The 24535-nt window shown below is 49.8% G+C and overlaps 1 long non-coding RNA gene, 9 other non-coding genes and 1 pseudogene across 10 annotated transcripts; all 11 read right to left on the reverse strand.

Annotated features, from left to right (window-relative positions):
- LOC144134016 (uncharacterized) lies at positions 1 to 794 on the reverse strand (annotated as a pseudogene).
- A 14307-nt stretch (positions 795 to 15101) lies between these two features.
- LOC144134017 (uncharacterized) lies at positions 15102 to 17446 on the reverse strand. Its single transcript, XR_013315114.1, has 3 exons — positions 17436 to 17446; positions 16635 to 16868; positions 15102 to 15261 (listed from the first exon to the last, which is right to left on the reverse strand). It is a non-coding gene; the product is annotated as an uncharacterized LOC144134017 (long non-coding RNA).
- TRNAP-AGG (transfer RNA proline (anticodon AGG)) lies at positions 17030 to 17101 on the reverse strand. The gene has a single exon. It is a non-coding gene; the product is annotated as a tRNA-Pro (tRNA).
- Positions 17447 to 22935: 5489 nt separating the features above from the next.
- On the reverse strand, positions 22936 to 23007 carry TRNAP-AGG (transfer RNA proline (anticodon AGG)). The gene has a single exon. It is a non-coding gene; the product is annotated as a tRNA-Pro (tRNA).
- Positions 23008 to 23079: 72 nt separating this feature from the next.
- On the reverse strand, positions 23080 to 23151 carry TRNAP-AGG (transfer RNA proline (anticodon AGG)). The gene has a single exon. It is a non-coding gene; the product is annotated as a tRNA-Pro (tRNA).
- Positions 23152 to 23219: 68 nt separating this feature from the next.
- On the reverse strand, positions 23220 to 23291 carry TRNAP-AGG (transfer RNA proline (anticodon AGG)). The gene has a single exon. It is a non-coding gene; the product is annotated as a tRNA-Pro (tRNA).
- A 68-nt stretch (positions 23292 to 23359) lies between these two features.
- On the reverse strand, positions 23360 to 23431 carry TRNAP-AGG (transfer RNA proline (anticodon AGG)). Its single transcript has one exon. It is a non-coding gene; the product is annotated as a tRNA-Pro (tRNA).
- A 68-nt stretch (positions 23432 to 23499) lies between these two features.
- On the reverse strand, positions 23500 to 23571 carry TRNAP-AGG (transfer RNA proline (anticodon AGG)). The gene has a single exon. It is a non-coding gene; the product is annotated as a tRNA-Pro (tRNA).
- Positions 23572 to 23639: 68 nt separating this feature from the next.
- On the reverse strand, positions 23640 to 23711 carry TRNAP-AGG (transfer RNA proline (anticodon AGG)). The gene has a single exon. It is a non-coding gene; the product is annotated as a tRNA-Pro (tRNA).
- Positions 23712 to 23920: 209 nt separating this feature from the next.
- On the reverse strand, positions 23921 to 23992 carry TRNAP-AGG (transfer RNA proline (anticodon AGG)). Its single transcript has one exon. It is a non-coding gene; the product is annotated as a tRNA-Pro (tRNA).
- A 67-nt stretch (positions 23993 to 24059) lies between these two features.
- On the reverse strand, positions 24060 to 24131 carry TRNAP-AGG (transfer RNA proline (anticodon AGG)). Its single transcript has one exon. It is a non-coding gene; the product is annotated as a tRNA-Pro (tRNA).
- Positions 24132 to 24535: the final 404 nt, after the last annotated feature.

Consider the following 24535-nt stretch of genomic DNA (forward strand, 5'->3'; position numbering starts at 1 on the left):
CTATGCTGGCACGCTCGAATTCGGGTGCATGTCGACGTCCTCCGTTTCGCATGCGGTACTCTGCTGCGAATGGGAGGCTGGTTCTCCAGCCGAGACGTCGCGTAGCTTTCCTACGTCTGTCGTCGCAGCATCGCCGGGCGCTACGTCCACCACGCCACAGTCCGCATTCGGCGTTCCATCCGACTTGGGGAGTTCAGGGGGCGTGTCCTTCGAGGACCCTTCAATGCTACCTTCACGCGTCGCTTCCGCGGCGTCTACCTCATCCATCAGGTGTTCTGCCATCTCATCCTTTCGGGCCGGGCCTGCCACAATCGCGTATGTACGCACACACTGCGTCTCGTCGTGGCCGAAGCGACGGAAGATTCCGCAGCGCTGCACACGGCACTCTCGACGTATATGCCCAGTGCCTCGGCACCGAAGGGAGAGCAGAGCTCTACCAGGGACGTAAACAAAGGCGGCATCCTCGGCGACACGTAGCTGGTGCGGAAGATCCTCAATAGTAAGGCCTGCGTTAAACTTGAGCGTTACGGAACGCGTCGTCGACGCTTTATCGACGCAGCCGCTCACCTACCACTTGTCTTTAGCTATATCGGTCACTCTTCCGAAGGGCGCCAACGCCGTCCGCACGTCGTCGTTTGTCACACCATGTAGCAGCCAATACAGCTTCAGCTGAACGCCTTGGTTGCTTAGATCTATGACCACACAGCGGTGCTCCTTGACGTCAAACGCCTCGGCCTGCAAAATCTTTTTTTCATTTCTTCGTCCTTGAATGTTACCGCCCACACGTAATTCATTTGATAAGCACCGAGGGCAACTATTTCCGGCAGCAGTGACAAACGCAATAGAGCGTCTCGGAAATGTTCAACACGGAAAGGCCGCGCTTGAGTGTGGCCATACAAAAAAACTATTTAAAACTGACGAACCTGTAGGCAGATGTGGCAGAACCAACTGATAATCCTCGTTTGGCTTGTCTGTACACCAGATACCGCGACCCGGCTGGGCAGCTGAAACCGCTCCTTTTTTTTTCTTTACTGCATGGAAGTGCACCCACTTTTTTTTTATTGCCGGGCTTCGACAGAATACAACAAAAAACATACACGAGTAGACACTCAAACTACAAGAAGGTAGCCTACAGCACTCAGAGGGGCAGGCCTTGTCAGTTTAAAATTCTCTGGGTTCCGTCAAAGGTTCGAGCTTTGAAAGCCACTCAGTAGGAGAAGCTTGTGTTTTCAGCACCTCGATTAACTTGTGCATTGTCTCAGGGAAATACAATCCCGCAGGCCGCGAATCCGGGTCACAATGAAAGCCTGCCATTCGGGAGCGCCATATGCTATGGAGGCCCGTGAGCATTACTAAATCAAACGGCGGGCCATCTTCTTTTGCTGTAGGCAGGAATCGGATTCCATACGGATCCAATGGTAATCCTTTTTGATGGTCCTTTGAAGGACGTCCCGAAAATATACCCTTTCCCAACAGTGCAAGAAAACGAGGTCGATTGTTTCTGGTTGGTTACATATAAGGCAGTGGGATCCCAAAGGTAGATTTTACAGACAGAGCCCCGGTGTGAAGCTTGAAGGATTTTTTTGTTCCTGGTGGTACCTGCATTTTTATCACCCGTTTCAGGACATATCTGCCTGGTGTTGCAAATGGGTTGCAAGCCCCAAGGGTAGCGTTGGCCTGGCGGCCTGGGGCACAGCTGGAAACATCCGAAGGTCCCGGCAAAGGATGAGTCGACTGGCAACAGAACAACTTGTTTATTCTGGCATCGCAAAAGAGCGGCCGGTCAGGGCGACCACGTTACTCGAAGGAAGAAATCGAAGTCTCTCTTTGGCGTCCGGGGCAGCGGCTTTTATACCCTCGGAGTCGAGGGCAAGAAGGAACGGCTCTGGATGAGGCGCCCGATACGGCGACGCTCGGAAATGTTCAGACGTGACGTGCGCGTCCGCCGGGCCGGCGCCGGCCAGACCTCCTCGCCTCCCAGTTGGAGAGCTCCTCTCCCCGGCTGCCGCGCATTGACAAGCTTGGGCACCAACATGCACACACACACACACACGCACACACGACGACACGTGGCATTGAAACCTGCCTGGACGCGCTTGGCGGGAGGCGTTACGGCAGCACTGAACGGGCCCAAAATGACCGCCACTTTGAACGAAGCCCCGGCGTCCGTTGCATCCGCGCCGGCTATACCGCGCGTCGTAGGCGAAACGTAACAGACCGCCCCGCCGGGAGAAGGAGATCCCGATGGTCAGGGGACTGCATCCGCTGTCCGGAGGGATGTCGCTCGATGATGCTCGTAATCGAAACCGGTCGTCCCTCGACGTTGCTTGAGCGCAGCGCACAGAGAAGGCCTCGTTCTCAGGTTCAGGATCACACAGGACACTGCAAAGTCACTTCGGGAGAGTTGCCATTTTTGTGCTCGTTCCCAGCAAGCGTTAGAACTACGCCGAAACGCAACCGCTCAGTCAGCAAGCACGAGACAACCCTCACTAAGCTCTGCCAGGCTCTTTCCCCTTTTATACTACTGCCTAGTTCCTTACAGTAGTCAAGCAGCACTCAGAACGCGTCCACAAATTGGAAAATTGCACTAGAAAGCACATAATCACTTTGAAACACTAAACAAAAGAAATATGTTAAAAATCGTGCCTCAGGAAGAAAACATCAGTAACAAACAACTTTGAGGCGGATTCCCACGTTAGGGGCCTCGACTTAAGCCATCGGCGTTACCGTTGAGACTCCCCTTTTTGTAACGCACCTCAAAGGAATATGGTTGCAAAGCGAGGCTCCAGCGCAGGAGGCGGCCATTTTTGGGAGAGATGGTCTGCAGCCATTGGAGAGGGCAGTGATCCGTCTCAATGATAAACCTCGAGCCGGCTAGGTAGCATGCCAATTTCTGAACGGCCCACACGAGACACGCACACTCTTTCTCGGTGGCGCTGTATGCCTGCTCACGACAGGTCAGCTTACGACTAGCATACAGGACGGGGTGTTCCACTTCTCCATTGTCCCTTTGGCACAGTACAACGCCCATGCCTCGCTCACTAGCATCGCACTGAACAACGAACCCTTTTGTGTAGTCTGACGATCGTAGCACAGGCTGGCTTGTTAGGGCGCTCTTTAGGGCGCTAAAAGCTCTTTCCTTTGTCTCGCCCCAGACGACTGTTTGGGGCTCTGTTTTTCTTAGAGCATCCGTCAGGGGAGCCGCGATATCGGAGTACCTGGGGATGTACCTCTGATAGTAGCCGGCGACACCTAAGAACGACCGAATATCGGTCTTCGTGCGCGGTTGCGGGAAGTCTCGCACAGCGGCCACCTTTATTTCAGAGGGGCGGCGACGACCCTGTCCAATCACGTGACCGAGGTAGACAACCTCGGCCTGTGCTAATTGGCACTTGGGAGCCTTGACTGTCAAGCCCGCTTCGCGCAGCCGGGTTAGCACTGCCCGCAAGTGTGCCATATGCTCAGACCAGGATGCGGAGAATATCGCTACGTCGTCTAAATACGGTAAAGCGAATTCTTCCTGTCCCCGCAACACTTTGTCCATGAGGCTTGAAAAGCAGTATGGCGCGTTCTTCAAACCAAAACTCAAAACTTTAGGACGGAATGTTCCCATTGGTGAAATGAACGCCGCATACCTACTAGCCTCTTCTGTAAGTGGAACCTGCCAATAACCCCTGACAAGATCTAGGGTGGAAATAAACTGAGCGCTACTAACTTTCGCAAGGCGCTCCTCGATGTTAGGGATCGGATAAATTTGATCCTTAGTGATGGAATTAAGCCTGCGGTAGTCGACGCAAGGACGAGGTTCCTTGCCCGGTACCTCACCTAAAATCAAAGGGGAGGTATAATCCCTCTCACCCGCCTCAATAACACCAAGCTGTAGCATTTTCTTTACCTCAGCCTCCATAATATCGCGCTGGCGGGGTGACACCCGGTACGCCTTGGATCGTACTGGCTCTGGGGAGGTAAGTTCTATATCATGAGTAAGGACAGAAGTCCTACCAGGCCTCTCAGAGAACTGACCTTGAAACTCTTGTAAGAGTTGGTGTAGTTCGGTTTTCTGCTCAGCCGACAGCGGTGCTTTAATGATTAAGTCACTAATGACCTGATCAGTGTCTTCCCTCTTCGTCACTGAGCCTATTCCCGGAAGCTCGACCGGAAGCTCTTCTAACTTTCCCGTGTTGGGCATTTCCTCTCCAGTACCTGGTGCCTTCAACGCTACAGGCTCAATTTTATTCAGTTCGGACGTGCTCTGAATATCAGCTTGCTGCGCCTCCGACCCTTTCTCATTGTTCGACAACGTCGGCCCCGCAACTACCGCCTTTGCAGCGAGCTCCCGAACTCTCGATCTGGTTAAAGCCTGAACGCTAGCCTCACCAAACAAAAGCCCCTTCTCGCGCAGGAGGTGATCGGACCTGTTCGAAAATAGGTACGGGTACTGGGGGGGCAGCATAGATGACACTACGGCCTCCGTCTCAAGTGCTCCGAAAGGTCCTTCAATAAGCACTTTTGCTACGGGCAGACACACGCTATGAGCTTCCAAGGCTTGCTTGATCCATGCGCACTCGCCCGTGAACATATCGGGTTCTACGTAAGAGGGGTGAACTACATCCATTGTAGCTGCGGAATCACGAAGCACTCGGCACTCTTTCCCGTTTACGAGGAAGTCTCGCATGTAAGGCTCGAGAAGCTTCATGTTCTCGTCAGTGCTACATAATGACAAACACACGACTTCTCTTTTTGTTTCTGGACACTGCGCCGAAAAGTGACCCGGCTTCTGGCACGTATAACACACGCGCGCTTGCCTCCTCTCGAACCGCTTTCTGCGTTCGGCTTCGGCTGCCGCCGTCTCCTTACGTTCGGTCGGACTGCTTTCACTCGCATCCGCACTACGTGTGTCCCCCCTTGCTCTCATGAGTGTGAACTTCGGCCTCTCAGACTTGGAGCCAAATTCACCCTTTTGACCGTCCTTAGCTCCGCGAGCCCGACGCGTCACAAACTCCTCGGCTAGCTCGGCGGCTTTAGCCACTGTACTAACGTCTGGCCTCTCCAAGACCCAGTACCGCACGTACTCAGGTAACCGACTATAAAGCTGTTCTAGCCCGAAACACTGCAGAATTTTCTCGTGGTCACCAAACGCTTTCTCTTCTTTGAGCCACTCCTGCATGTTTGACATAAGCCTGTAGGCAAACTCTGTATATGACTCGCTTCTGCCTTTTTCATTTTCCCGAAACTTCCGACGGAACGCCTCCGCTGACAGCCTGTACTTTTTTAGCAGACACGATTTCACTTGGTCGAAATTCTCTGCCTCCTCTCTCTTCAAGCGAGCGACTACGTCGGCCGCCTCGCCGGGTAACAAAGTGAGCAAGCGCTGTGGCCACGTTTCCCGAGAGAACCCCTGCTTCTCGCACGTTCGCTCAAAGTTAACCAGGAACAAACCAATGTCCTCTCCAAGCTTAAACGGCCGCATCAGGTCAGTCATTTTGAACGATACTCGTTCTCCTGCACCGTGTGCCTGACTTCCATTACGAGCGCGTTCCATCTCTACCTCGAGACGCTTCATTTCCAAAGCGCGCTCTTCTTTCTCTTTATCTTTTTGTTCTTTACGTTCGCGCTCGTCTTTCTCTTTTTGCTCTTTACGTTCGCGCTCCTCTTTTTGCTCTTTACGTTCGCGCTCGTCTTTCTCTTTTTGCTCCCTCTCCTCAATGGTCTCAAGGCATTCCGACAGCTCGTCATCCTCAGCCTCCAACTCAAGAATAGCCCTTAGCAGTTCTGGTTTTCTGAGGTTGAGACATCCAGACCCAACTCTCTTGCAAGCTCCAGCAATTTCGGTTTGCGCAACGACTTCAAATCCATGGCTGCTCCGAATGCTGCTTTCTTTACTGCCTACTATTGTCTTGCCGCAAACTAACCCGGCAGCAACCACAACCACAATTACCAGCTCTGTTTCTGACACTAACAAAAGCCTGGCAAAACTCAGAAGAAGAAAGTCCCGCACTCACCAAACCTCGCAGCCAAGAATTCAGCGCAGTCGTTCCGCTGCAGGCAACCAGTCATCACACAGGGCTCGTTGCACTGCTCCGGGATGGTCGTTGTGCTGCTCAGCATACAGTTGACCGCTTATCTTCGCTGCTGGCCTCCGTTGTCGCGATCTCACCGCTGGCAACCAGTTGTTGCAAATGGGTTGCAAGCCCCAAGGGTAGCGTTGGCCTGGCGGCCTGGGGCACAGCTGGAAACATCCGAAGGTCCCGGCAAAGGATGAGTCGACTGGCAACAGAACAACTTGTTTATTCTGGCATCGCAAAAGAGCAGCCGGTCAGGGCGACCACGTTACTCGAAGGAAGAAATCGAAGTCTCTCTTTGGCGTCCGGGGCAGCGGCTTTTATACCCTCGGAGTCGAGGGCAAGAAGGAACGGCTCTGGATGAGGCGCCCGATACGGCGACGCTCGGAAATGTTCAGACGTGACGTGCGCGTCCGCCGGGCCGGCGCCGGTCAGACCTCCTCGCCTCCCAGTTGGGGAGCTCCTCTCCCCGGCTGCCGCGCTTTGACAAGCGTGGGCACCAACATGCACACACACACACACACGCACACACGACGACACGTGGCATTGAAACCTGCCTGGACGCGCTTGGCGGGAGGCGTTACGGCAGCACTGAACGGGCCCAAAATGACCGCCACTTTGAACGAAGCCCCGGCGTCCGTTGCATCCGCGCCGGCTATACCGCGCGTCGTAGGCGAAACGTAACACTGGGCATCCGGAGCATATTGCCCTGTACATTGGTACCGGCAATAAAACGTCACATACATCCTTGCACAATGTTTTCCGCTGAACACCCCTTAAATATATTTTGAAAATCTCGCCGTCAAAAACCTGACGCTAAACACAAAGAAAACCAAAAATACCTCCAGTCATAGTCTCCGTTCCAACAATGAAATCTGGCACAACACGCTCGAGCCTGACTTGGCATACGGTACGTAGAAAGGGATCCTTAACGTCTCGGAGAAACAAAAATCTGTTTACTATCTGCCGTATGACCAAGTCCTCCTACCTTGACGCTCATGAACAAATTTGTCCGGCTGCACCTCTCCCATTTTGAGGTCCATATAAAGATAGCGAAAATACGGTGCAGCTTTTGCACATTTAACCGTGAGCAGTGGAGTATTTGCATCACGTACAAGAGCTTGCTTATCAAAAACAAATTGAACACAGTTGCTCTTGCAAATACAGACAAATGAGCAGTTTTCCATTTTTCGGCTTTCTCACGCGTTTCTTCAACCTGTGTTTTCCAAAAAGGCTCAGTGTCCATGTAAAATTCGAGTGGAACACCTAGGTATTTCACGGGTGTTGTACCCAAGAAACGCTGGCGAAAACAGCTGGAGTTGACGCCCATTCTCCGTGCCAGAATCCCAGACACTTGCCCCAATTCACCAAACTTCCGGTGACCTCACTGAAACCCTTTACTGCTTCGATTGTCTTGCTTATGCTATCTTGGTTAGCGCAGAAAACAGCAACGTCATCTGCGTATGCTAAGAGCTTCACTTCTGATGCCTGTACGCGAAAATCATGAATAGCCTAATTTGCTATAATGTTTAGGCAGAGGGTTTCTTTAAAAATACAGAACAGAGGGGCCTGAGGGGACAACCCTGTCGTATCGATCTCTGCACACTGATGGGGGTCCCCAAGGTCTTGTTTACTATTAACCCCGTAGTGCAGTTACGGTAAGCCATGGCCACACCCTCTCTGATAACAGAACCAACGTTAATGTAATGTAGAATGCAAAGCAGCAATTCGTGCGCCACACAGTCAAACGCCTTCTCAAGATCAATTTGAAGAACTGCGACCCGAGCATATATTGCGTCACAACATTCAAGCACGCACCTAGCCTTGTGAATATTCTCAACAATGGAACGCCCCTTGATCCCACACGTTTGGTGAGGTCCGACTATTTTATGCATTACGGTCTGTAGCCTGCCTGCAAGAACCTTCATATAAATTTTGTAGTCTACATTTGTGAAGGCTATAGGCCTATACGATGTTACCTGTCTGAGTTTTTCTGTTTGATCGGTTTTTGGTATGAGCACAGTATGCGAGGATGCATATGATGTAGGCAGAGCATGCAACACATACGCTTCATTAAATACCACTGAGAGGAGCGGTGCTAGTTCCTTCTTGAAAGCTTTATAAAAAGCCGCGCTCAGGCCGTCAGGCCCCGGCGAATCTCTTGAGTTTAATTTATCAATAGCCTGTTCCACTTCTTGTTGGCTAATTGGCAGCTCTAATCTTACTCTGTCTGCGTCATCAATACGTGGCATGGCCCCTAAAAATATCTCCTTAAATCTTCGCATCTCAACATGCCTCGAAGCAAAAAGCGCTTGATAGTAATCAAAATAGCCTTTGCTATGCTGTCATCGTCAGATGCAGTGGCACCGCCCCATCGAATTTCCGCGACATGGTTTCGCCGAGCGTGCGCCTTTCCATTCCTAAAGCCCGTTTTGTGGATGTTTCGCTCGCGGCGAATTGCTCAGCTCTCGCGCGCACAAGTGCACCGCGATATCGCTCTTCCACTATCGTTTCTAGCTTTTGTTTGGTTTTTCTGACGTCTTCATTGCAAACCCCCGGTGCCTTGCATTCCTGAGCTAATAACTTGTCCAGTAAGGACTTCAAGTGTGCCTCGCTTAACCTTTGTTGAGAACTTGTGCAGCTGGCCCTTTCTATTGCATACACTTTTATCTGCTGTTTGCAACTTTCCCATTCTTCTCCAGCTGCTCGGTTGCCATTAACGGTTATTTTATTAATTTCCTGTGCTGCAAACCCGATGAAAATTTCGTCTTTCAGAAGCTTATTGTTGAATTTCCAGAGGTCCCACTGGAAAGAGTTTTTACGTTTTACCGCGCCTATACTGCATTTCACCAAGCAGTGGTCCGAGAAAGTTGCAGGAACAACATCGTAGCTGTGACACTTTGGCGACCGGTCGACCGATACATATATTCTATCTAGGCGGGCATGGCTACTTCGTTGGAAGTGCGTGAACATCATGCCGCGCTTATATACCACACATTCAGTCACCTCCTCCAATGCAAACTTATCGATCAAGTGACGGAGAAGTTCGGTGCTTTCATCGCGGTGGGACCGCGTGCTGGTTTTGTCAGCCGCGCTCAACACACAATTAAAATCTCCCAACAATATCAGCTGTTTTTCTGTGCTTCAGAAACGCTGAATGCTCTAAAAAAAGCTACCCTATCCTCGCCCACGTTAGGTGCGTAAACGCAAATTAGTCGCCATTCAGAGGAGGCGAAAGCAAAATCCACTACTACACAACGACCCGAATGGCACGATGTGTACGCCTGCACCTCGAGGCTAGGTAGCTTTTTTATAAACACAATGCATCCGGCACATGTGCCGACGGCATGGCTCACGACCGCATAGAATCTTGACGTAAAACGTTGCACGATGCGCTCGGTGTCTTGTTCCCCTTCCACCTTCGTTTCCTGAATGGCAAGCAGATCGATATTATGATCTGTTAAAATGCGGTGCACTTGGCTCTCCTTCCACTTAGCGGCAAAACCTCAGACATTGAGCGTTGCAAACGTCAAGGCGGTTGCAGAAGCCATATTTAAAACGTGTGAAGACGCCGAGAGCACCGTGCTCACCTTTCACGTCTAGCACGAAACTAGACGCCGTTGCCACCACCGGAGCCGTCAGGAGCGGATTCCTGGTTTTGCTGCGGAGGCAGTGAAGGCGCCTTCTCGGCGACCCGCTTGCCTGCCGCATGGTTGGGCGTTGGCCTGAGTGTTGATCGCCTGGACTGGGCTGCTTTTGCTGTCGGCTCCTCAACGTCGCCCGCTGCGGGCTTGTCCCCTTCGTTGCGGGTCAGGTAGTGAGGTCGCTTGGTTGGGGCGGCGACGGTCGTCACACGGGCGCTGCTCTGGTCCATCTGTTCCTCGCTGGTCGGTGGCTGGTCGACATTTTTAGCCGGATGACTGGTCCCGTCACTGGACGACCCTTCATTCTTCCCAGCAGGAATTACCGACCCCGGTTCCTTCCCACCGCCGCTGGCCGTGTTTCTGTCGTCGCTCGGGTGCCCAAAAGACTCCGTCGCACCGCCGGTTTCGTCGTCACGTCGGTTCCCTTTGCCGCCTCTTCTGTCTCGGCGACGTCCATAATGTGCTCCGTCGTGTCGACTGTTATTGCCAGCCCGGTTGCAACTGCGTGTGTGCGGACGCAGTCGGTGTCGGCGTGGCCGTAACGCCTGCTTTTCGAGCACCGGGGCGCTTTACACTCTCGCCGAAAGTGGCCCGTGCCATGACAGCGCAAGCGCTGCATCGGTCGCCCAGGCGCCACAACAAGGACCAACTCCCCGGCGATTCGATTGGTGAGGCAGATCGTCGAACTTCAAACCAGGTTTCAGTTTTAGGAGCACAGTTCGTGTTGTAGATCCCTTGTCGTGGACGCCTTGGACCCGCCACCGTTCCCGGGTAACTTCGGTTACCTTCCCGAACGCAGCAAAAGCCGTCCGGATGTCGTCGTCGGTCACGCCTTCCAGCATCCAGTGGAGCCATAGCTTGACTTGTTGGTCTTCCGGATCGATGATAAGACATCGTCGTCCTTTCACTTTCAGTTCCTTCAAGGCGAGAAGCCTCTTGGCGCCTTCAGCGGTCTTGAAAGTCACAGCCCAAACGTGGTTGATTTGGTACGCCCCCAAAGCCACCACGTCAGGGAGCGTACCAGCCTGGGCCAGCGCATCACGAAAATCCTCGACCCGAAAGGGCCTAACACGAAGATCACCGTGCAGAAAAAGTGTGTTTAAAACCACACGGCCGGTAGGCAGCTGTGGCAAGATCACCTCATAATCCGTATCTTCATTTCCCTCGATCCTGTTTCCGCGGCCAGCAAGGGCCGCTGTCGCCGCTCCGCCGGAGCTCATGATCCTGCGTCCGTCACGCTCGGTGGCCGGAAGTAGAATGCCCCTAGACCAACGAGCCGAGGACGACGCCGTGTGTTGGTCGTTTATGGTGTCTTCGACTGGTCGCTTTAGATCGCTCTAGAGCGCTCTGAGAGGCGGCCGCACATTCGGCTGGTCGAAACCGGGCGCTCTGACTACATTCGGCTGGTTGTTTCTGAGGGCTCGCCTCCAGCTCAAAGCGCTCTGACGCGCTCCGAGAAAAAAGTCGGAGCGGCTCCGAGATGTGTTCACGTGACAGAGCCACTTCCGCTACGTCGCGGAAGCGGTGCGAGTTAACCGCGGCGTTCCCTACTCGTAGGCAGAAGCAAGTGTCGGCTTTTGGTGTAGTCACGCATTTGTAGCGTCCTTGCTGAGTTGTGTTTTGCGTGGGCCGCGCTGTGTGAAACAAAAAATGTCCAAGAGGCGCCGGTTAACTACGCTTGGAATGCCGTCTGTGTTGCTGTCACATCTAGCACATGACAACAGCGATTCCAGCAGCACCTCAGACGACGACGACAGTGCTGTCTACAAGGCGATGTTTAAAGAAATCTTCAGCGTGCCACTGTGTGTGCCGAAGGTTGCTGACTGTCTGCACAGTGGTGCAACACTACTCCGGAGAAGAGGTAAGTGTTTATGCGCGAGTATAATCCGATGAGTAATGATGTTTTACAGTTCCGCAGAAATTTCCGCCTGAGACGCCAGGCATGCTATGACCTCATTGCGAAGTTCGAGGAGTCTGAATGTTTCCCGTCTAATAGACACCACGGCGGTTCTCCGGCAAAGACGCCGGATGAACACATTCTTTCCTTTGTCTGGTGAGCTTCATTTTAAGCACCAAGAAAATGAGAAACGTTTGGTGGGGATGCGAATAATGCGCGTGATAGATGAAAAATTTTTCTCAGCTGTGTGGCTGTTTGTAGACGCAAAACAAGATATGCAATCTCACTAATGTTTTCATGTCGTACTCACGTTTGCTATAGTTTCTTCCAGTTGAATATGTACTTAATTATAGTATAGTAATAATAGAGTTTATTTCCATAAAAGAGGTGGCTGCTGAGTAAAAACTGCCCGAAGGAACGGCAGCTCACAGCTCCCTCAGCATGTTTCCACTTCTTTTTTTTTCTACAGCACGCGTTCTAAAATTGAGCCTTGGTTACTTCTATAAAATCATTGTATTGTATGCACTTGAAAAGAGTGCTGAGGAAAAAGAAATCGATGATACCTCTTAATAGATCCCAGCATGTTTTTATTTGGCACACAATGACATGCTATGAACAAATTTTTAAAGACGATAAATGTAGCAAGACTTGCTCAGAATAGCTCTACTAAATTATCATGATTTCTATGCATCATGTAACTGCAAGTGTTGATAGTGACTGCTGGATTGGTAAATTATAATTACTGTATTTATTTAACAGGTATGCTGCCAACTAGGCATCGATGCGAGAGTGTTCTGTCCTGTTCAACATGGCAAAGTCAACCCAGCTAGCGGTCATAAATAGGGTCCTGGATTTTCTGTGCCATATCGCTCCGAATGTGATTCACTTTTCATCAGATAAGGACAGGTTGGCCGAAGATTTTCGGAAAGTGAGTGTTTAAATCCCTCTTATCCTACTGTTAAACTTTGAATAACTGATTTCACCAATGCCATGTTCATGATCCTTGGGCTTAATGCAGTGTAAACAATGCACATGTTTAAATGTTGAAGCATTTCATGCATTAAATTTTCTAGCTTTTGACTTAAGCATGCTGAAGAATGCTCCTTTCTTACATGTAAAACTGAGGCAAATAGAAAATGCTCAGAAGCAAAAACTAGTTACCGGTTGGTTTTGCCTAAGCTTGCACACTGCTGTCATGTAACTAAATTCCCCCATATGCCGCAAAGTTATACCACCATGCTATAGCAGTTTCATTGACCAACCACGGTGAAGGCCCTGGATTTCCCATTGTAACTGTGGCTGTCTCGTCTTTTCCAGCTTGCAGGCTTTCCAAATGTCATTGGATGTATTGATGGAACCTACATACCAATACGGTGCCCTAGCAACAAGATCAGGTCTACTTACATAAATAGACATGATCAGGTGTCAATAACTATGCAAGGAATATGCGATGCAAGAGGAAAATTCATGGATGTGTTCACCGGGCCACCAAGCAAAGTGCATGATGCACGAGTGTTGAGGCTGTCTCCGGTGCACGAAGACTTGCCACATTTTAGGTGATGCCGCTTATCCCATTAGAGAGAACTTGTTGACGCCATTCAAGCACTACGGGTCGATGACAGCAGCGAAAACTAATTACAACCAGTGCCATGCAACTACAATGGTGATCATTGAAAATGCTTTTGTAATGCTGAAGCAAAGGTTTCGGCAGCTTCGCTACGCTGAGTTTACAACTGTAGACAAAATAACAAAGTTCGTCGTAGCATGCTGTGTGCTCCATAACATATGCTTGGATGGAGGTGACTTTGACGTCAATTATTTGCTGGCAGATGATGAAAGAAAAGAAGAATTGATGCTGCCCCTCACAAGAGGCTCAGCCTAGCAGAGTTAAGGGTAAGTCGACAGCCTGTGTCCGAAAGCGAAGGCGCTCTTCGCTGAATGGCCGAATTGAAGAGACATTCCTTGGCCTAGAACCTATAGGCTGCATTCACAGAGATAAAATTTTTGTAGTAGAAACATTTATTGCACATCAAATGTTTTTCTTCTTGTCAAGTTTGCTTCATCATGAACTCACCACGCATGCAACCTGTACATATCATTGTATGAATAGTTTTTGTGTATACTAAGTCTTCTCCTTATCGTCTCTTCCTGTCCCCTCACCTCTTTCATTTCATTTCTTCATTCGGCCTGCTATCCTTTACTTCCGCTGCCCCAGCTCGGGTGCTTCAGTATTGATGGCAGATGCCGGGGCTCGCGAGAATCTTTTCCTTCCTTTTTATTATTATTTTAATAAATCATTTACTACTACTACTTGTCAAAGCGTTTTACAAATGATATGCTTCGATTGTATGAAAAATGAGATCAGAGCAGACATTTATTGCATGCTAGGAAAAGTGGGTAAATAAATTAGAATCAGTTTCGACGGGAGATGTACCTCCCGTTAAATGTATTCGGCCCAAGGGGGTTTGCTCGTGAGGCATCCTGTATGCATCCTCAGTGACTATAACCTCTAGAAAAAGGTATGGCTTCACGTCCTCAGTCCTCCCAAGCTTTGGACTGCTAGATGCGCTAGGGATCCCAACTGAATAGCTTAAAAGCAAACCCCTTGGGGTATATTCTTTTGACAGGGGCTGTACACCTCAAACCAAGTTCTGGATGCTACTCCTTTTCTGCTAGAGTTTTCAAAAGTGCCATATGATCGGAATGAGCTTTTAGCAGCTCCTGATGCCTTTGCTCCTTCCTGTGTTCTCTATCTTCCTTTTTTTTCTCTTTCTCCCTGTGCAGTTTGTTCATTTCGTCAAAGAACAACTGCATGTGTTGCATTCTAGAGTTGCTTGGGCGCAACCTCCTATCGGCTCTTTTTTTCTTGGGCTCTTCGTCCTGCGAATCTGTACCGGCTTCGAATGAACAGTCTCCCCCTGATGATATCAAAGACAGGGTATCACCACTGAACTCTGAGTTTTCCTGGACGTCTGCGCTGGTTGATGGTCGAGGACTTGCTTTACGAGTCGACGCTTTCTTATACCTCACGGTGTCCACACAGCGCAAGACTTCCGGCTCCAAGCTGTCATCTATAGCTTTTATGGCATCAAACTCTTGCTCATATTCAACGCGGCAGCGGGAATTTCCTGATGTATTATTGTGCTTCTCTTCGTTCCTCTTCCGCTTTGACACTGTCTTGAAGCGTCTTCTTTATGCTGCGCGATAGCAGTCTTGCCCTGCAGCATAAAGAAGAAGCTGTGGACACAGGACGTCAGGCAGCTGTTCGGTCTCATCAATCCGTCTCTTGGCCATGGCAAAAGGGTCACGAAGATAGCAAGATCGGAAATGTGGCGGCAAGTACGCTTGCTGAATGATTTTCTGCGTCAGCAGTGTGTTCCGTGTTCCATGTGTCTCTCTCCGTTTGTGTCCCAAAGTTCATGCTGGCCCAAATCATGGATTCATACCAACTGGCCAAGAAAAATGCCATTTTGCAGTATCATGAAGCGTGTTTCGCACTGCACAGCAGTGCGATGAATGCCGAGAATGCCGAACATATCGCAGGCAATTTGCTCGAACATAGCTCGCTTGCTGCGAAATTTCTTGAGTGGGCCCACGTCTCTGGCTTAGCGTGCATAGTAGTCCAGAAGCAGCTTTGTTTGCCGTTCATCCCATGAAGCTGCGTTTGAAAAGAAATAGGTGAAACAAGCTTCTCTAGGCATTTTTGAATTCAGTCTCACAATTAAGTTTGAGTGTTGTTTATTTGGTTTAAATATACATTATACCTGGAAATTTATCTTTATTAAGACCTTTTTTATGTATGTTGTTTAACTCTAGGTGAAACTTTCAAGCATGACCAAACAGATATATATATATTATTGCATACATGCTCTCTACATTCATGTTTTTTCAGGCATATTCACCACACCAGGTCAAATGAAGGCATCCTCTTGGTTGGTACATAAAAATAAGCATGCAGCTTCACCATTAAAGCATAACAGTGGCAGAAAGACGAATTGATTTGATGCATGCAGGGTAGCTAACTCAGGTTTGCCAACTGCATCTGAATTGCTATGGTATTACCATGCATTCAGGAAAGTTAGTATCTGAACTAACCAATTGACACCGCAGTTTTGTTCGGCTTCTTTGAAGAGTCCATAACTTCAGGCATTGTATGGTCTTCCTCCTCTGCGTAGAGAAAACATCAAAATAAAAAAAATGAGTGGCGGTTTAGCATTGCCAAGCCCTAAATATTGCGCGAAAGCACGTTAATTTTTTTAGGCACACTGACGCAGATAGCGTTATACGGCCTTTCTTTCCTCAAAATGAAAGGGGTCTAAACTTTGCGCTGTTTTTGAGAAAAAGAAAGCGCATAACTGCCTCAGTTTTGCAGGTAGACGTCAACGTTTACTCGCAGAACGATTCAGGTGTCCGCCAACCCAGTTACGCTTTTTACTCAGAGGCTTCACGCAGACACACACTGCTGAAACCCCGGGGACTGTGCCAAGGCGGATTTGACTGTGCTGTGTACCGACACGCGAGGTAAGTGCAGGATGCTAGACATGCAGTTGACACGGGTGTTATGAACACGGACTTCATACGTTGATTACGCATTTCTGCTGGCCACGTGAAAAAAATTATCTGCCGCGCCAGTAGTGTTATTGGCGAAGGCTTATTCCAACGGCCGACCAAAGACCATTATTCATTCCCGGGCAGACAGACTGCACTGAAGTTTGTCTGAAGATGGTAAGGCTAGGAATAGACGTGCACAAGCGTCCTCCGTGAGCTGCTACAAAATGTGCAGTGCGTACGCATGGAGCACGAGGGAAGGAAAAAACGCAAAGTTGGAAACAGTCACACCATAGCAAAAGTTATTGTCCATTTTTTTACACTAGAAATCGCACGCCAACGCGCAAGATATTAGGACGAAACCACAATGCTGCTTTCGGCGTCGTACGTCGCTAGAAACTTCCACAGCCCTCAAAACAACGCCGCTGTGAAAAGGCGCGGAAGCGCGTTGTTCGTCCAGAAGACAAATAAGGCCTGACTTACCGTCGATCATTGTAGTCAACACGACTTCGGCTGGTGAGGTATATCCAGAATGGTCCCATGGGGCGCTCATTTTTGCCGGAGACTGACAGCCGAAGTAGCGACAGGTACACGTGAAGCAGAAGCGGCGACTGCGACGCAGACTGTGTGCGACCACGTGCGGCTACTGTTGACACCAGCGGTGCCGCGGCGGGGTTCCGGAAGTGACGGCCCCCTTCTGCCTCCTGCGCTTCCGCTCTTTAAGAATTCGCAGACCATTCGGCTTGACCACAGTCTCGCTATGCGCTCGTAGAGAGAGCGGCTCCCACTCTGCCAGATCCAAACCGGATCGCGGGAGCGACCAGTCGAAGACACCATTAGTGTCATGGGATGCATTTGGTGGCTAAAAAAAAAAAGACGGGCTCGTCCGGGATTTGAACCCGAGACCTCTCGCACCCTAAGCGAGAATCATACCCCTAGACCAACGAACCGAGGAAGACGCCATGTGTTGGCCATTTAGTGTCATGGGGTGCATTTGGCGGCTAAAAAAAAAAAAGACGGGCTCGTCCGAGATTTGAACCCGGGACCTCTCGCACCCTAAGCGAGAATCATACCCCTAGACCAAAGAGCTTTTTTTCTTTATTGCCAGTGAACAATACATACGCAGAAATAAAAATCTCTAGCCACACTTCGGCCGAGACAATGGGTTAAAACACTTTCATATCAATCAGTTCATCCATAACTGCCACCCAGTCCGGCGGCTGGGGTTGGCTGCGGAGAACACCTCTCGGGAAAACTCGGGATTTCTCTCGGGATTTCCCTCACTGGTCGCACATTTGCGTCGGCGTGCCTGGCCGCCATTCTCGTTTTCCAGATGCTGTGGAGGCCCAGTAGCATAAACATGCCGTAAGGAACTTCCTCACTTTCTACAGGTAGAAACCGGATGCCATAAGGAGTTACAGGTAGTTCTTTCTTTGATGTTCTTTGCAAGATGTCTCAGTGGAAAACCGGGTCCCAGCAGTCGATAAACACATGTTCGATGGTCTCGGGTTTTTTGCAGAGTATGCAGTCGGTGGTCCAGAGCACAAAAATGCCTTTATCGTTTAGCCATGTTTTCACCGGAAGGGTACCAGTATGAAGTTTAAAGAAAAAGGATTTGACAGTCGGTCTTACCGGCATCTTCTTAACTCGCTTTAGCACATCTTTGCCTGGGCATCCGCAGTAAAAGGAACGGTATAAAAGAGTAGGTATAAATATATCTAGCAAATCTTTGTGCAGTTTTTTCCTGGGTGCAGCACTTAGATACTGTGTCGAAAAGTGAGCGCTCAAAGTGCGAAAGGCTGCCACAACTTCACGCAAAAAACCTGTTACAGCACGATTCGTGGCCGGGTAACTGGACACAACAAATTCCGGCAACACGTTGCCTAAGCGCACCTGCAACATTGTGCACAACAAAGGATCGGTTTGATCACGTAGAAACAAAAATCTTGAAACAACTTGTTTCAGAAACAAATTAGAGAGACCAAGTCCGCCGCTTTTGACCGGAAGGAACAGATTAACTCGACTTGTTCGCTCCCAATTTGAGCCCCAAATAAAGACAGCAAACACTCTATGCAGCTTCTGCAGGCTTGCTCGGGTAATGAGCACGAACTGAAATAAATACCAAATTCTGGCTATTAAAAATACATTGCACACACTTGCGCGCGCGAAAACAGAAAGGTCACGTCCTTTCCATCCATCCGCTTTTTTCCTTGCACTCTGCGTTATCTCACCCCGCAACTCCGTACTGCTTTTATAGTGCTCCAAGGATACCCCAAGCACTTCGCAGGGGAGGTCGTCCATTTCATGTTAGCAAACACGGCAGGTGTCCTGTCCCAATCACCGTGCCAAAAACCTATGCACTTATCCCAGTTAATTTCGGACCTAGTCTTTTTGCAATAATCCCCCGCAACTTTCACAACTTCTTTAACGCTTTCTTGATCCACGCAAAAAACAGCAATATCATCAGCGTAAGCAAGCACTTTTACTTACGCCGACAGAAGAGTGAAACCGCAGATCCTATCATTGTGTAACAGTGATAACAGAAAAGGCTCAAGGTAGATCGCAAACAGCAGAGGCGAGAGCGGGCAACCCTGCCTGACCGAATAACACCGAGGGTACAGGTTCAGTCAGCTGTTTGTTCACTATAATTCGGGTAACACAGTTTTCGTACGCCATCTGTACACCTTGTATTATCACAGATCCTACGTTGGCATATTCTAGAATGGCGAAAAGAATGTCGTGCGACACTCGATCGAAGGCCTTTTCAAGGTCAAGCTGCATCATGGCAACTCGGCCCCCGAAGGCATCGCAGCATTCAAGAACAGTTCTAGAAATGTGCACATTTGTTCCAATGGTGCGACCTTTAATACCGCACGTTTGGTGGGGCTCTACAAGCTCCTTTATAACCTTTTGCAGTCTGTTGGCAAGAATCTTGATAAACACTTTATAGTAAACGTTGGTTAGGCTTATCGGGCGATAAGCCCCACCGGACAGAAGTTTAGCCTGGTCCTCACTCTTGGGTATTAAAACCACGTGTGCTGTTTTAAATGATGGTGGCATTTTCTTTGTTTCCTACATTTCGGTGAAGACGCAGTGGAGAGCTTGGGTGAGTTCGGCTTTGAACTTCTTATAAAAATCACTACCTAGGCCGTCAGGACCGAGAGATTTTCCGGCACTCAGCTCCTCGATTGGTCTTCCCACTTCGCCTACCGTGATTGTTACCTCCAACCCTTGCTTTATTTCGTCTCCTAGTTTTGGCATACGGGACAGGAACGTGTTTGCAAACCCTTCTTCAAGCCGTCGCCGCCCAAGCAATTCCCGATACTGCACAACAAACGCCAACTGAATCACTTTGCTATCATTCGTTACCTCGTTTCTGTACCTGATTTGTCTTACTTCATTCTGAGTCGCGTACTTTTCGTCACTAAGCGAGCGTTCAGTAGGTACTTGGTCAAGCCAGAGACGTTCAGCACGGGCCCGTATCATGGCAGCTGTATACTTATCTTTTTCGATACTCTCAAGTTTACTTTTTGTATCTCTTATTTCTTTCTTATATCTTCCCGGCTGGGAACTTTCCAGGCTTACGAGCAAGTCAAGTTGGCAGTGTAGTTCTTTTTCTTTAACACGTTTATCGTGGCATATAATGCTTGCCCTTTCAATCACGTTTATTTTCACTTGCTGTTTGAAATCTTCCCGCCTAATTACCCAGTTTCCTGGCTCTGCTGATAGCAATGCTTTAAGGCATTCATTAACTTTAATGTCAAAGCGTTCATCCTCGAGTAACTGTGCGTTAAACTTCCACAGGTCCTACGAGAAACGAGATTTCTTGACTTTTTCCCCAGGATAAACGTAACTAAGCTGTGGTCGGTAAATGACATGTGTTTCACCTCGTAGCTATTGCACAAAGGCTTCAGATCAAGCGACACAGACGCTCTGTCAAGTCTCGCGTGACTTTTACCCTGGAAGTGAGTACAATGCGACGCTACCAAAAGAACTTCAGCAACGTCATCTAAACCATTTTCTTGCACAATCGAATTCAACAATTCAGCACTTTTGTCACGAAGGAGACTTTTTGTAATTCTATCCTCTGCTTTACAAAGGCAGTTAATGTCGCCCAAAAGCACAATTAACCGCTCACAGCACACATATTGTTCCAGGCGCTCAAACAATTCCTTGCGCTCGTTTTCCCTGTTAGGGGCATGCACGCATATGACCGTCCATAGCAAATTGCAATAAAAAAAATCAAATACAACCAAACGGCCAGTTTGGCACACAGTTAAATTCTGCTCGACAATCCCCAGAGAATTCCTAATAAATACAGCACAACCGCCCGATGTGCCAGAAGAATGGCACACACAAACATTGTAGCGTGCCATAAAAGGCTGCTCCATACGGTCCGCCTGTTCCTGTCTTTCGACTTTCGTCTCCTGTACGGCTATTATGTCTAGGTCATTATAAACGAGCAGCCGGCTTAGTTGGTACTGACGCTTCTTGGAAGCCACTCCCGTGACATTAATTGTTGCAATGCGCAACGCTCTAAGAGGTGTAAAAGCCATCTAGTTTATGTACAGGAGCCATATGGTGCATACCTGTGGGACACAAGGCGACGGTGCGGGTGACTTGCCTAGTCTAAGGTGCTCGATGGGTGCGGTGCCGGTAATCCAACGGCTCTTGCACAAGTGCCTCATGCGTATGGAATGGAAAATCAGCCCATTCAGTCCGTCACCGAAGAAGGCCATCTCACGTCCACACAAACCATTCAAAGCGCACTCACTCCAACTAAGGCGGCGGCTTAGCCGCCGCTCGTGGATCGGCCTGTACATTCGGCCGCGGTTTCAACGTCGGTCGCCTGACACCAACAGTCTTCTGCGGTGGCTCGTCGCCTTCGCTCACTTTGGGCTCTCCATTCGCACTGTGCTCGTGCGGTCGCTTCCCTGCTTGGTTGCTGATTGATGCATGTGACACTTCCATGCTGTCACCATGCTGGGGAACGACGGGAGCTGACGCCCCACTGCTCAAGGCTTCGTCCGTTGGCGCCTTAACTTCTGTAGGCTGCGCTACCTGTTGCTGCCGCTTACTGCTGGGCTCCTCTACGCTTGTGGATATTTCCGGAGGGGGCACAGCAGGGGCCTTCTCCACGCTGTCCCCTGCCTCTGCTGCAGCATCTTCCGCGTCAGCCTCGTCCATGACAAGTTCGGACGAAATGTCAGTGTTGACTGGGACGGCAGCACTCGCGTACGTGCGTACGCAGCTGCTTTCTTCGTGCCCGTAGCGACGACAGGCGCCGCATCGTGGAACCTTGCACTCACGGCGAATGTGCCCAGTACCGTGGCAGCGCAGACACAGCGGAGCTCTGCCCGGTACAACCACGAGAGCCAGCTCACCGCCAACCCTGACTTCGTGAGGGAGGTCTTCCAGCTTCACGCCAGGATTCATTTTCAATGAAACCAAGCGTGTCGTCGACCCCTTGCTGGCGACACCCTGGACGCGCCACCGTTCCTTGGTGACTTCGCTCACCTTGCCGTACGGAGCAAAGGCTACCCTCACGTCTTCGTCGGGCACGTTGTGCAGCAGCCAGTGCAGCTTGACGCAGAAGTCCTGGTTTGCCGGGTCGATGACGAGACAGCGGCGGTCCTTGACTTTCAGTTCTCCGGCAGAAAGAATTTTCGTCACCGCCTCAGCACTCGCGAAAGTAACAGCCCATACATGGCTCATGCGATACGCCCCCAAGGCGATAACCTCGGGGAGCAGCATCAGCTGAGCCAGCGCATCCCTGAAATCTTCGACCCGATAAGGACGGGCCCGCACGTCAGCGTGCAAAAAAACTGTTTAACACAACACGTCCTGTAGGAAGGGTAGGCAGAATCACCTGTATTCCTCATCCTATGCAAAAGCCCTGTTTCCGCGGCCAGACATGGCCGCTGTAGCTGCTCCAACGGAGCCCGTCATCGCACGTCCGTCACGCTCGGTGGCCGGAAGTCGAATCCTAGACTTTTTTTTTCTTTATTGCCTGGCTTTGACCCATACCATTTACACAAAAAACACTCAACAAAAAACACACAAAACGCTATGTACATACGACACTGTCGTGGTCAGCCATCATGAGTCTGGCTTCGTCATACTAAAATTCACGAAGCATACAGAGCGGCTCTAGCCTCGAGAGCCACTCGGGAGGCTCCGCAGCTGCTTTCTGGATGGCCAGAAAGCAGTCCATTCTTTCCCGAAAATAAATTCGGGCAGGTCGTGCGTCTTTGTCACAATAATAGCCTGCCATTCTGGAGCGCCATATACTGTGGAGGCCCAAGAGCATTATGAGATCAAATGGTACCCCATCCTCATTGTCTGTGCTTAAATAACGAATTCCCTGCGCGTCAAGTGGTAGCTCTTTCTTTATTGTCCTTTGTAACACATCCCAAAAATAAACCCCTTCCCAGCAATGCAAAAAACATGGTCTATTGTTTCGGGCTGTTTACAAATTAAGCAGTTCGATCCCCACGGTAAAAAGAAATCCTTTCCTTCCAAAAACTTTTTAACTGGGAGTGTCCCGGTGTGTAAATTAAAAAAGAAGGTCTTTACTCCTGGTGGCACCTGCATTTTCTTTACTCTTTTTAAAACATCAGCTCCAGGACCTCCACTGTACAAGGCCCTGTACATAGGCTCTGGGAAAACAATATCACAAAGATCATGGTACAACTTCTTTCTTTTAGTCCAACGATCCGAGGACGACGCCGTTTGTTGGCCATTATTTTCATGGAATGCATTTGGTGGCTAAAGAAAAAAAGACGGGCTCGTCCGGGATTTGAACCCGGGACCTCTCGCACCCTAAGCGAGAATCATACCCCTAGACCAACGAGCCGAGGACGACGCCGTGTGTTGGCCATTTAGTTTCATGGAATGCATTTGGTGGCTAAAGAAAAAAAAAAAAGACGGGCTCGTCCGGGATTTGAACCCGGTACCTCTCGCACCCTAAGCGAGAATCATACCCCTAGACCAACGAGCCGAGGACGACGCCGTGTGTTGGCCATTTAGTTTCATGGAATGCATTTGGTGGCTAAAGAAAAAAAAGACGGGCTCGTCCGGGATTTGAACCCGGGACCTCTCGCAACCTAAGCGAGAATCATACACCTAGACCAACGAGCCGAGGACGACACCGTGTGTTGGCCATTTAGTTTCATGGAATGCATTTGGTGGCTAAAGAAAAAAAAGACGGGCTCGTCCGGGATTTGAACCCGGGACCTCTCGCACCCTAAGCGAGAATCATACCCCTAGACCAACGAGCCGTGGACGACACCGTGTGTTGGCCATTTAGTTTCATGGAATGCATTTGGTGGCTAAAGAAAAAGAAGACGGGCTCGTCCGGGATTTGAACCCGGGACCTCTCGCACCCTAAGCGAGAATCATACCCCTAGACCAACGAGCCGAGGACGACATCTTGTGTTGGCCATTTAGTTTCATGGAATGCATTTGGTGGCTAAAGAAAAAAAAGACGGGCTCGTCCGGGATTTGAACCCGGGACCTCTCGCACCCTAAGCGAGAATCATACCCCTAGACCAACGAGCCGTGGACGACGCCGTGTGTTGGCCATTTAGTTTCATGGAATGCATTTGGTGGCTAAAGAAAAAAAAAAGAGGGGCTCGTCCGGGATTTCAACCCGGGACCTCTCGCACCCTAAGCGAGAATCATAACCCTAGACCAACGAGCCGAGGACGACGCCGTGTGTTGGCCATTTAGTTTCATGGAATGCATTTGGTGGCTAAAGAAAAAAAGACGGGCTCGTCCGGGATTTGAACCCGGGACCTCTCGCACCCTAAGCGAGAATCATACCCCTAGACCAACGAGCCGAGGACGACGCCGTGTGTTGGCCATTTAGTTTCATGGAATGCATTTGGTGGCTAAAGAAAAAAAGACGGGCTCGTCCGGGATTTGAACCCGGGACCTCTCGCATCCTAAGCGAGAATCATACCCCTAGACCAACGAGCCGTGGACGACGCCGTGTGTTGGCCATTTAGTTTCATGGAATGCATTTGGTGGCTAAAGAAAAAAAAAAGAGGGGCTCGTCCGGGATTTCAACCCGGAACCTCTCGCACCCTAAACGAGAATCATAACCCTAGACCAACGATCCTTTTTTTTTTCTTCATTGCCGGTCTCCGACAGTGCGCAGTAACACATGATGGTACACAGAAGTAGAAACAAAAAATAAGGCAGACAAAAATGCCGCAGCAGTCAGCTTTGTATTGACGTTGTCATATTAAAATTCTTTCAGCGCTGTCAAGGCTTCTACTCTCGGCAGCCACTGTGGTACAGGCTCAAGCGACTTCTGCACTTCAACAAATCTCGCTATACTCTCGCGAAAATACATCCGTGCGGGCCTCGCATCCGGATCA

Source organism: Amblyomma americanum, chromosome 5, assembly GCF_052857255.1.
Source record: "Amblyomma americanum isolate KBUSLIRL-KWMA chromosome 5, ASM5285725v1, whole genome shotgun sequence".
NCBI lineage: Eukaryota > Metazoa > Arthropoda > Arachnida > Ixodida > Ixodidae > Amblyomma > Amblyomma americanum.